Source organism: Balaenoptera physalus, assembly GCF_965194825.1.
Source record: "Balaenoptera physalus genome assembly, chromosome: 15".
Lineage (NCBI taxonomy): Eukaryota > Metazoa > Chordata > Mammalia > Artiodactyla > Balaenopteridae > Balaenoptera > Balaenoptera physalus.
The window spans coordinates 23,186,655-23,198,212 of record NC_138894.1 but is presented as its reverse complement, the minus strand read 5'-3'; positions in this window follow the sequence as shown (position 1 = coordinate 23,198,212).

Sequence of the window (11,558 nt, the reverse complement as noted above, 5' to 3'; positions counted from 1 at the left end):
TCAGCTAGTTTATATGCTTGTTGGTGAAGACCAGAACCAGCAATTTGATGAAAATTGCTAATTGAGAAAATTCTGAAAGGTCTCTAGAATTACAACCAGGAGACCAGCCCACTACCTTATTATATATTCAGGCTCAGGCAATTGCTAGGCGACTTCATCAGCAACTCCTGGGGTTTTCCCAAAAGTCTGTTGATTGGAATGAAATTCAGCCATGCACACAAAAATCTGATGAATCTGTTCATGTCTACAGGTATTACAATTGACTGACTAAAGACTGTTTTAAAGAAAATTCTGGTCTTTCTTTAGATGTTGATTCTACCCAGGAAGCTTTTAATTCTATGTTTATTAATGGGCTGAAGCAGGATATTTCCTGTTTAGGAAAAAAGGACCAGGGTGGAATGGGAAATAATGTCCACTGCAGATTTAGTTAATCTGGTAAATCAGGTCTCTCAAACTCTAGGTGACTCACTTAAAATGAGGACCACCAAAATCTTAATCTTCAACTCCAGGAAATGAAGGCTCCTAAATGGAACCAAATCCTTGTAGCTTCCACTATTATTGCAAAGAGCCAGGATATTGGAAATGAGATTGTTAAAAATTTAAGCACTTTAGGCACCTTCAGCCTCTCATCAGTCTTTCAAATATAATCTTCCCAATTCTCAATGATAGGGTTCCAAGGCAATAGAGGGGATCTTCCCAACCCTCCTCTTAACTGGCTTCGAGAAATATTCCTCCAGACTGGGGATGGGTTTCTTCCAATTCTAATTGATACATGATCCACACCCTTGATGCTCAGCCCCACAACTATAAAACAGTCCCAGCCTCAGGGTACTAAAACTCTTCAATCAATAGGGATCAATAATGAGCCTGAAAGGATTCCTATCTCTGAACCTACGCCTTTTTGTTTTAGGCCCTTTGAGATATTCACACCTTTATCTCCATAGTTTCTCTGCCCCTATCCATTTATTAGGCCAAGACTTCTTAGATAATTATCATGCCAGAATCCTTTCCAAAGGTAGAATTAATTCTAGAACTTGACAGCAGTCATCAAAGCAACCAATCGAAATAAATGACCATTTGACACCTTTTATTTGTTCTATTTCTGACAGTACTAGAACTGACTCTGGAAACACTGATTATTTGTTTCTACTGAATCAGCTACCACATTTTTTATGGGAAAAATCTCCAACTGATGTTGGCAAAATTCAGAGGGCAACTCCCATCAAAATTTATGTAGACTCCTCAAAACCTCTTCTTAAAATTAACCAATATCCTACAAGTAAAGAAGATCTTCAAAACATAAATTCCATACTAAAAAAATTACAAGGCTCAAGATCTCATTATCCCTTTTACTAGCCCCTAAACACTTCCATTTTACCAGTGAGAAAACCTACGTTCTGAGGATAGAAGTTTGTCCAGAACATGGAAACAATAAACAACATTATTATCCCTCGATAGCCTGTTGTTCCTAAACCTCATACTTTACTAACATCCATTCCCACCAGAAGTACATTCTTTACTGTAACTGATTTATGTAGTGCATTCTTTAGCATTTCAGTTGATAAAGCTAGCCAATACCTTTCTACTTTCACTTGGGAAGAAAAATAATTCACCGGGATAGTAAAGCCTCAGGGCTTTACTGAGAGTCCTTATTTCTTGCAAATTCTGAAGGCTGATCTGGATGATAAAATGTTCCTTAGAGGTTCGACTTTGTTGCAGTATGTGAATGATTTGCTTTTTCCTCTCCTTCTCCAGCCTCATTACAGGAAGACAACAACCACTTGTCAAAGCTTTTAGCCTTACAGGGGCATAATGTCACCAAAAAAATGTTGCAGTTTGCCCAAAGCCAGGTTTTGTATTTAGGACATTTGATATCAAAACAAGGGTTATGCCTAGATCCAGATAGAATTTATGGTATCCTAAGTTTCCCAAAACCCAAAGCTAAGCACCAAATTCAACGTTTTCTTGGGCTAGTTGGTTATTGCCAAAGTTGGATTCCAAATGAACCTCTGTATGTTTTACTCAACAATAACAATCCCAACCCAATTTTATGAGAAGTACCAGACAACACAGATTTTAAGGCCTTGAAGAATAGTTTGATGAACACACCTTCCTTTGAGCATCCCAATTATCAGATTCCTTTTTTCCTTTTTGTATATGAAAAGGAAGGAATGCCCTTGGGATACTCACCCAAAAACATGGGGACCACCATCAATCCATATGTTGTTATAGTCAGCTCTGGACCCTGTGGCACAGGGATACCCCCAGAGCCATTATGGTCACAGTCTTTTTGGTCAAGCTCACCAAGAAAAATCATTGTAGGATACCATTTAACAATTTTTGTACCTCATGCAGTAGTAGCTCCCTTGAATTCTCATCACACTCAATATTTCTCAGCCAGTGACCTCACCTCCTATAAAATTCTTTTGTTAGCTGCTCCTCACATAACTCATTTACATTGTAATAATCTTCACCCTGTTACTCTTCTCCCTTATGTCACTGACAAAGTCTCTAATGGCTACTTCATGCTGATGGACCACCTCCTGACTCCTCACAATGATCTACAGGAAATTCCCTTGGGTAACACTGACTTCTCATGGTTCACTAATGGTTCTTACTTAAAAAGTGACAATGGCAAATATTGTGCTGGGTATGTTATTGCAACCCCTTTCGATGTTGTTGAGGTGGCATCTTTACCTAAGGCTACTTCAGCCCAATAAGCTGAATTATACTCTCTTCCATTGGCCTGTACTTTAGCCAGTGACAAACTGCCAGTACTTATGCTGATAGTAGACATACTTTTGGAATGGCTCATGATTTTGGAATGTTGTAGAAGCAATGTGGCTTCCTTACTTCCAGGTAAAATAAAATGTAAAATGGCCCCTATGTTCAGGAATTATTAAGTGCAATACTTTTACCTGCTGCTTTAGCTATTATTAAGATTCTGGGGCATTCTAAACTTTATTCTCTAGAAGGTAAGGGAAATCACCTTATTAATATTTCCATAAGAAATGATTCCCTTAAAGGGACCAACAGTAGCCAAACCTCTGTCATGGTCCAAAAGGATATTTCCCCAAATGATAATTCAGAAAAACTGGCTAGAGTGGCCAAAAATTACCTCAGAAAAAGAAAAACAATATTGAAAATTCAAAAATGTTGGTTTAAGAAAAATGGAAAGCTCTGGTTTGGAACAAATAACAACCCAGTCCTACCAGAGACTCAAAAATAGCTACCCCTCACCAATGTACATGCATAAAACCATTGTTCTACTGATAAAATGATAGCATTCATGAATCAATATTCATGTGGAAACTTAACAAGGCCACAAAAAGTACCTACCTCCTTTGTCCTTCTTGTGAGAAATATGACCCAGGGAAGCCTTTTCCTACTGCTCCCAGATATTTGAAACTGGTTAATGGACCATTTGAGATCTGGAAAATGGATGTTGAGCAACTTTTCATGTGCTTTTTGGCCACCTGTATGTCTTCTTTGGAGAAATGTCTATTTAGATCGTCTACCCGTTTTTTGATTGGGTTATTTGCTTTTTGATATTGAGCTGTTTGCATATTTTGGAGATTAATCCCTTGTCCATTACTTCATTTGCAAATGTTTTCTCCCATTCTGAGGGTTGTCTTTTTGTTTTGTTTATGGTTTCCTTTGCTGTGCAAAAGCTTTTAAGTTTTATTAGATCCCATTTATTTATTTTGGTTTTTATTTTCATTACACTAGGAGGTGGATCAAAAAAGATCTTGCAGAGATTTATGTCAAAGAGTGATCTGCCTATGTTTTCCTCTAAGAGTTTTATAGTATCTGGCCTTACATTTAGGTCTTTAATCCATTTTGAGTTTATTTTTGTGTATGGTGTTAGGGAGTGTTCTAATTTCATTCTTTTACATGTAGCTGTCCAGTTTTCCCGGCACCACTTAATGAAGAGACTGTCTTTTCTCCACTGTATATCCTTGCCTCCTTTGTCTTGTCAACACCACTAATCATTAGAGAAGTGCAAATCAAAACTAAAATGAGGTATCACCTCACACTGGTCAGAATGGTCATCATTAAAAAATCTACAAACAATAAATGGTGGAAAGGGAGTGGAGAAAAGGGAACCCTCCTACACTGTCAGTGGGAATATAAATTGGTACAGCTACTGTGGAGAATAGTGTAGAGGTTCCTTAAAAAACTAAAAATAGAACTACCATATGACCCAGCAATGCCAATCCTGGGCATATACCCAGAGAAAACCATAATTCAAAATGAGACATGTACCACAGTGTTCATTACAACACTATTTACAATAGCCAGGACATGGAAATGACCTAAATGTCCATCAACAGAGGAATGGATAAAGAAGATGTGTTATATATATGCAATGGAATATTACTCAGCCATAAGAAAGAACAAAATAATGTCATTTGCAGCAACATGGTTGGACCTAGGGATTGTCATACTGAGTGAATTAAGCCAGACACAGAAAGACAAATATCATAGGATATCACTTACATGTGGGATCTAAAAAAAAAAGGGGATACAAATGAACTTATTTACAAAACAGAAGTAGAGTTATGGATGTAGAAAACAAACTTATGGTTACCAGGAGATGGGAGGGATAAACTGGAAGATTGGGACTGACATATACACACTCATTACTATATATAAAATAGATAACTAGTAAGAACCTGCTGTATAGTACATCTGAAACTAACACAACATTGTAACTCAACTATACTCCAATAAAAATTTTTCAAAAAAAGTGCTATTGCAACTACTGAGGTTAGTAATAACAGAATATTTTGTCATCTGAAAAGCATTTAATTCTGTGTTCCAATTCCATATGGAGTTTTCCTTTATTTTCTCTATCAAAAAATTACTGACTAAAAAACTCTGGAAAATGGATCTCATACAACTTCCTATGTTTCGTGGAGATAAATATGTTTTAGTCATCATCTGAATGTTTTCACACTGGACTGAAGCCTTCCTTTGCAGACAGGTTACTGCCTCTTCTTGGCTAAAGTCATTTTCGAAAACATTGTCCCTACCTGGGGAACTCTTCTCAAACTTCATAGTAATTATGGAACCCGTACATACTGCTGGCCTGGTACTTCAATAAATCTGTGCTGTTTGGCTAGTTTTACAACACTTTCACAGGACTTACCACCCTCAACCCTCTGGTTTAGTCAAATGCACTAATGACATTATTAAGACTCAGTTGGCAAGCTTTTTAGAAGCCTTCCAAATACCCTGGCCAAAAGCATTGTTGTGGTCCTTCTAAATCTCAGATTCCCCCATTCTGCAACTCATAAACTCTCGCCACTTGAGATAGTAACAGAATGCCCAATGCATTTGTATCCTGCTTCTTTTCACCCAAGACTGATAATAGGAGAGATACTCCAATATTGCAAAGGCCTAAATTGCTTCTATTAAAAATACCCATGCTTTGGTATAGAAATCTCTTCACAGTACACTCTTGGGAGACAAAGATTTTAAGCATCACACTTTGCAACCTGGAGATTTCATCTGTTGGAAAGACACCTCCAGAAGAACTCTCTTCAACCTCACTAGAGAGACACCTATCAGGTACCACTAACCAACACTTGTGCAACTAAACTCCAAGAAAGACTCTTAGTTTCACATCATACACCTAAACAAAGCACTGAACCCTGCCTGTACCTGAACATCATCTGGTGGCTTGAAAGCAAAGATTCTCATAATTGAAGCAGAAGATATCTGGTGAGACATCTTTCCCAAGGTATCCAGACTAGGTCTGTTGGAAGTTTGTTACCAAACCTTTGATGATTACATAATACTTCAGATGAGTTCCAATACCTATATCTTGAAAACATTTGAACTTCATATAAAATATGTCTGAGAGTTTTGCCTCCTGCCCCTCCTTGTAACACAAATGTGACCTCAGTAGGTTTCTAATTTGTTCACTTTCCCTCTGACATGAGAGACTACACCCAAGAAAGGTCCTTCCTAGCATTGAGGGACAAAAAGCTACTGAAACTAGAAAACCTGACTCTTTCAGAGAAAGATCTTGACCAAAAGGGGAAAGTATAAAAAATTAATAAACAGAAACCTCAATTAAATAGTGTAGGAGATCAGAAGGGGGAGCTCTCAGGCCCTTCAACAATAGCAGAGCCCAACAGGAAGAAGAATGGCTCCTCTTCTTTCCTGACAAGGACTCCTCCACCAATGAAAAGCCAAGGATTCTGTTCACTATAGTCCTCCCTACTTCCTTTTCCCCTCTATAAAAGTGTTCTTTTTCCCTTGCTGTGTGGAGAACTTGCATTATGTTTGCCATGGTTACAAACTTCCAAATTGAAATTCTCTGCTGATCCCAAATAAACCCATCTTTGCTGGAGAAAAATCTGGCATTCTATTTGTTTTATGTCAACAAATGTTATTGTCTTGGGATATTGCCTTGATACTATTGTGCTTCTAAGTTTGCTACCCAGACGACATGGAACAGAAAGACCCACAAAGAAAAGATGTTCAAATCATGCATTTTATTGAATCAATTCAACAGATAAAATGAAAATTCAAAGAGAAGAGATAAGGCAAATTAACACTTAGGAAAGGATATAAGCAGAGTGGAAGGACTACACTACTTAATTTGAGAATAGACAATTATAGTAATTATAGTAGTTATCTATTGCTGTGTAAAAAATCACCCCCAAAGCTAGCCCCTTAAAGCAACAGATAATAATTATATCATGGTTTTGTAAGTCAGGAGTGCAGGAGAATCCTAGAACAGAATAGTGATTAGGAAAATATTGAGGAACTCTGAATAAAATACAAACTGTAGTTAAAGAAAAAGTAAAATGCTTTATTTATTTAAGTATGTTTTTTAAGAAAGAGTTTGTGAGTGTTACAAATACTATCTTTAATTCCTCTAATTTTAATCCAAAAATGATATCTTGGCTGGTTATAAAATTCTGTGGGAATTGATTTTCTCCTTCAGTTTTTTTATGCAAGTGGTTTATTGCTTTCTGGAATCTAATGTTTTATGGAGAAGAGTAAAAATAATTTATGTTTTCCCTCCTTTGTAGAACATGTGATCTTTCTACATGGCTTCAAATAGTCTTTTATTTATTTACTAAATTATTTACTTTTTTACTTCTTATCCATTGCATTTTGACCATTTCTCCACCTTGTCCTAAAAGCTATAAATTTGCTTCTTTCTCATCTCAGATCTATTCTTTAGTACTTCCTTAGTTTCAGATCTATAATAAATTCTGATTTTTTGTTTGTCTTCCATATCTTAGTAATAAGATGATACATATGGAATATGGACAACATAAACCATATAATAATGGTATAATTTGTATAATAGAAGAAGAAAAACATAACAAAAAGGACAGAAAAATTAGTCAAATACATAATAAAAATAAAACTTTAAAATAAAGGACTGTCTGAGTCCAGAACCTTCCAGGTTCCAAAAAAAGAGAAAGTACTTACTATTAAGATGACTAAACTAGATGAATAAACTTCAAGAATAAGAAATGGATATCACCATCATAACTTTTTCCTCTTGTTAGTCTGTTATATCTTCTGTCTTCAGTACTCGCTCTCTTTTTCATTGAGAGCTTCTTATTCTTCTGAGAATACTAATAAACTTTTGCAAAACTTCTGTCTGTTTTTTGAATTTCAACATGTATTCTTCATTTGAACTTCACTTCTCATATCTATGTCCTTTGTTTGACACAACATATTTACAGATCTTTTCTTATTCATCTTTGAATGTAAGTTTTAAATGTATTGTTACATAATTTGTCCTAGAAAAAAATATTGGAGGTTTCCACACAACTCCTGTCTTTGTTTTCCTGGATAATTTTTATTTTTCACATAGTGTCTGAGTTGGAAGGCTGTATATCAGTGGTTTGTAATTTCTGTTAGAACTTGTATTGCTTGAGTGTGGGAGGTGGCAACAGTATCCAGAGTGAACTGGCAAAACGAGCAGTTGACAGCTGGTAGTTCTAATTATGGTAAGTTCTTTCTTAGCATTTGCCAAATTTGAAATACCATCTGCCTGAGGGCTGTATGTTCTCCCTTGATGAGAAGTGTGAGGCTATCTCGAGTTCATTCTTTCCCTTGTTTTGAGGAGAGCAAGTTACATTTTGGGAAACAAGTGACTGTGAGATTCCCTTGGCTCCCAAATTTTTGTTGCATGGTTATGAACTTACCTCAGTTGACTTTCATCTGAAACTGCAAACCTGAATCTCACCTCATCATTACCCAACATTCTCTGCCCTGCTTCACCTTGTATCATTCAGGACTCTTTATGAGTAAAGAAAGCGAAATGGCTTTGGCAATAAGGTTTTTGTTGAGTTGTTTGTATAAATAAAAATATAGAAGCTGGGTGAATTCTATATAGGGATTGATCTGCCAGCAAGGACCCAGTTTATCTCTAAATTTGTTCTGCCCACTTCATTCATATCTGAATATTGTTAAAGCTGGGTAATGGACACACGTGGTTTATTACATTTTCTCTTCTTTTGTATTTTTGTTAAATTTTCAATGTAAAAAGTAAACTGAAATTACCTAAATGGGGAACTCTCTATGTATCTCTCCCTAGCCTCATCATTTCAAAAATGGGGCCTGTTTTCAGTGCCTTTTCCTCCCTTTCATCTTATATTCAGACTTCTGTATTATACTTGACATGGAAAGTATCCTCTGTGCCTGTCTTTCTTTTATTTGATCCAAATTTCATGTATCTGGTAAGTTTGTTATATGGACTTGAGGAAGGTTGATGAAAGATGAATTTTACTACACTCTCTTAAACTTTGGTTCATTCAGACAGGTTGATTTTAGAAAAGCAAGTTAAATAAACAAGAACTTTTCCTTGACAAAACAATCTATTGAGAAAGGCATTTATTAATTTATTTGAGCAGAGGTGTCAATAATGCTGTAAAAAACACAAAGCACAAAACACAAAACTGTACTGGATATAAATAATCATCAAAATATCATGACCATATATAGTACTTAGTCTTTTCCAGCTTTTCTCTTTGCATGGCCCTCACTCCTTTTCTGTTGAAATTACAATTCTTTTTTTGAGGCTGCTGCACCTAGTTCTGGTAACAAAGGAATCTCAGCCTTAGGGACTATTAAAGCCTTCTTCCAGTCTATGAATGAAGTTTTTATATATTATTTTCTCAATCCTACAGTGTCATTATTATAAAAAGCAATTTATGATATGGTGTATCATTGAATTAATAATGATTTTTCCATAATAGGGAACATAGGTATTTGAAGGTTCTTTCTGATCTCAGAAACGTGAGTATGACAAAATGCAGCAGCTAGAATTGCATAAATCTATAATTCTTCTGTTTTCATAGTCCCAAGCAACCTGAAGTTTCTTAGAAATCCAGGTGCCAGCAGTCAAACCAGATTGTGGCTTAGTTTCTTCAGTCTTGCTGTGGTAGTGGGGAGCAGGTTGTCTGAGTCAGGTCCCTTTTTCTGTGAGTTGTGGCTTTGCAGGGGTTCCTTGTTGCCCATATCTCTGTTTTACTGGGACACCAAGCTTTCTACATACCCTGGCTGAAACTGCCCAATTCTGTTGCTCAGATTCAGGAAGAGTTACCTTTGGAGAGTGCATAATAACACTTAGAACTGTCTTGTGTTCTCTCTCATACCCTTGCTTGACCATCTGAGTCTCTCCATGGAGAAATTGTCTACACTACTGTAGATATTATCATATCCTATTGCCCCCTTGTTCCTTATTTAGCATAGCATGCCACTGTGGTTTATATCAACTGCAGGGTGTCAGTGATGGCAGTTGTATTGAAACCAAGAATCATCAACCTGAATACAATGGTCCTCAGAATACCATTTAACTCAATTGCTGTCGTACAAGTTAACACAGTGGGATCCAACTTCAAGAGGGAGGAAAACTGCCTTACAGGTCAACACAGTGGGATCTGTTTTCAAGATGGAAGTAAACTGATACAAAATAATTGTGACAGAGTTCCTGGGAAAGGTAATGAGCATCTGTCTTTTCTGGAACATGTGGAACCTCCTCCCCAAACGAACACACAGCCTGTAGGTGCCACCACCATGTTTTCATTATGGGCAATTCTTTTCAGGGTAAGAGAAATTCAGCCTAACAGTTGTCATATCATATCTTTTAACATCCCATTCTCTAATAATAAAGGAAGCCACAATCAGCCACATGAGGAAGAAGTGACTACTGATGTTCTGATTTAAATTAATGAAGGTCTTCTTTCCACCTCTGCAAATGCAGAGCGATATATAACAGCAGCTCTGGAATGCTTGTATTGTACTAAGTTATTTCCGCTAGCCTCAAATCTTTACTGGAATGCACCAAGAGTAAAACAAGGACTTTGGCGAAATAATGTAAAGCTAAATTTACTCAAAATTAAAAATTTCCCCTGTGATTATGTTTTTCATATATTTAGAGGTATTAAAATATCCTCTATTTGTAACTAATGATGAGGAAAGATGGTAAATTCTGTTTTGTTTTACTTTTTAAAATGAAATACAGAATTGGCAATGCTATTACAACCTCCTATATCTAGTCCATGAAATTCAAAACTTGATAAGTACTTCAATGATTCATGGGTACTCCAAATCCTAGCTAATGTCTGTAATGGCACAATGTCTGACACAGAAGAGTATTTAGTAAATGCCTGTTATTGTCATTGCTATTCCCCTGAAGAAATCTGGTCATTTGAAGGTGTTGGATTTGCTCTTCTGAATTTCTTTTCTCCCATTTGTGAACTGGAGAATAGAGGGTGAAATTTGCAATGACTTTAGTGAAGGAAAATGTGTGCTCTTTGTGCACATATGTTTATACTCAACAAAACATTGTCACATGTATTTGGTATAAGACAGCCCACAAACAGCTGCATCTGTTTGACAGATCAGGAAACCTAAAAGTGCTTACTAGTATATAGCTTTCTTCAGAGCAAAGTTCCTATAGGTGGATTTTGACTTAAGATTTACCATACTTTGTACCATGTCTTATCACTCTGGCAACAGCTTGATTAGACTAGGGTGAACGGCCTGTAGATTTAGCTGTGGTGGGGTGGTCTGGTATGAAGTATCTGTCTAAAACTAACACTCTAAATTTGATACCTGTCTAACCAAGGCAGATAAATTTTCCTCTTTGTAAATTTTAATACAAAACCTATTGAGAAGATGTAGTGAGTGTGATAAAAAGCACAGATATAAATTCATCCATCCATTCATTCATTCTACAAACAATCATAGGAGCCATGTCAAAGGAAGGAAGAAATACCAAGAATAGGAAATAAGAGATACTTGCTTCTTAAGAGATGATCATTCTACTTTCCATTAGAAGAGCAGAATTTCCATTGTATCCTGAACTATAAAGATTTCACTTACATGTGATAGTTTCTGAGTTCTCTTTTATCACACATAACAAATCCAGCTCAAGCTAGTTTAAGGAAGAAAGATGGTTTTACTGTACAGGTAAGAGATTTTCTCACATAATCCAAATCAAGAAAACCGTTGGGTACTAGCAAGGACCTGGATGCAGGGAATCTGCCGCCTGACTGCTCCCTGTCTCCTGTCTC